The following is a 1,905-nucleotide window of genomic DNA, read 5'->3' on the forward strand; positions in this document are numbered from 1 at the left end:
TCTGCTGTTTTCTGGGGCTTCACTCCTGAATGTTCATTTGGATGTTGCAACACACTGACACTCTGTAATAAATCCATTAGGGTATTATTTAAGGGCCTCACACTCAATGTATTTTTTTAATATGGCTTCATTCCCTGTGAATGCTAATGCAGATATATGGAGATGAGAAGCTTTCTGATGACAGACACAGATGGGACGCCTTTAAGGCTGTGTCAGTGGTCTCTGAAAATATTGATTGCCAAGTGCAGTTATGGAGAAAAGATTCTGAAGCCTTTGGAACAGAACAGTTAACAGAGCATGAATCAAACCTGGATTTTCAGTTATAGGAAGGATAAGCCCTTATATGAGTCCAGCCCTAGGGCAGTCAGCCAGTCTGATGGTTGGGTCTCAATGTAGCTGTAGGAAAACGCACATCTGTGTTCCTCTGCTTCGTGGAGGCTGTCCTTACAGAGAATATTCTTACCACTCACCACACAGATTTCATCCTCAGCAGGAGGCTAAGTTTTCATTCTCAGCAGAAGGCACAAGCACAAATCTTCAACTTCAGGGAGTAAATGCAATTTGTCAGGCCCCACTCTTGCCCCTTGGTCTTTCTAATAGGCTACCCTACTGCCTTTTGCCTGCTCTGTTCCTTACTTGCATCCCCTCTGCTCCTCATATCACTGTCTTAAGTCATCATCATTTATCAGGTATTGCCTGAAGCCACTGCTGTGCAATTGATGGGAAAACGGTGATGGTTAGGTGGAAGGAAAGTTGGCTTGGCTGGAATTTCTGAACAAATTTGGAGCAATCCATTTTATAGGTGATTTGTTAATGTACAAACTCTACACTACCACTTGTCTTTTCCTTCCTTTTATACCTGAGAGAGACGCATTGATTTTAAGGCTAGAAGACATCACTCTGGGCTGAGCATCTGCATAATTCAGATCCTCTGTCATCCCTGTATAAAGTCATGTTTCAGGATCAAGAAGAGTACCTGTGACAGAGACTGTCTTTTGGCAAGAACAAGAAAACCTGCCCTTGATTAAGATTCACATAGTCCAAGACAATCCTTCAGAACTTGTTTCAGTGTTGACCAAGAAAAATGTCGTACACCTTCCACGTGCTTGTCAACATCCCTCTGATATTTTCCCTCAGAAGTTAGACTCTGAGCCCATTACACATGCAATCAGGTTATAAGTGCCCCAGAAGGGAGGCTGCTCCACTACCTGTATCGCTCCACTACCATGCAACGTTCATGCACAAAAATAAAATATTAGTAAGCAAAATATATGTTTCATAACTGGAATTGTTCTTGTCTACATAGTCTGAGAAAAGGCAGATATATTCTCCAACATATTTCTATGCAGAGAATGTGCTTAGATCTTTGATTAACATTCCTAGTTTGTATTGTTTATTTACATATAAAAGTTTAGTTCTCTGTAATGAGAGCTTATTTTTAAGTGAAAATACATGATGTTTAAGTGAAAACCAGAGATGACTATGAGAGAGACACCTCTGACATAAGAAGAGGTGAAATTTCTCCATAATGAAACTAAAATGAAGGTATTCTCTCAGCCTTTGTTTTAATCTGTTTCTTTTTTTAGCCTTGCCTGGAGTTGTCTGTGCACTTGCAGAGAAATCAATCTGTGCCTTGGGCAGTGGGATCTCTCCATGGCTAGGGCAGACTGATTAATTGTTTCACACACTGAGACTGTAGGTTTGACAGGAACTCTATGGGAATGGTAACAGCAGTGGAGATTTGAGGGATTTGGCTTCTTTACTAAAATATATACCTTACAACATATGTTCCTTTTAATCAGATAAAAATTCCTCTCTCTGCTATGTATACCTTTCTTCTTTCTGTTGTTTCTGTTTCTCTCTTCTCTTCTCTTCTCTTCTCTTCTCTTCTCTTCTCTTCTCTTC

Source organism: Neopelma chrysocephalum, unplaced genomic scaffold, assembly GCF_003984885.1.
Source record: "Neopelma chrysocephalum unplaced genomic scaffold, ASM398488v2 Primary Assembly neopelma1_25, whole genome shotgun sequence".
NCBI classification, from domain to species: Eukaryota; Metazoa; Chordata; class Aves; order Passeriformes; family Pipridae; genus Neopelma; species Neopelma chrysocephalum.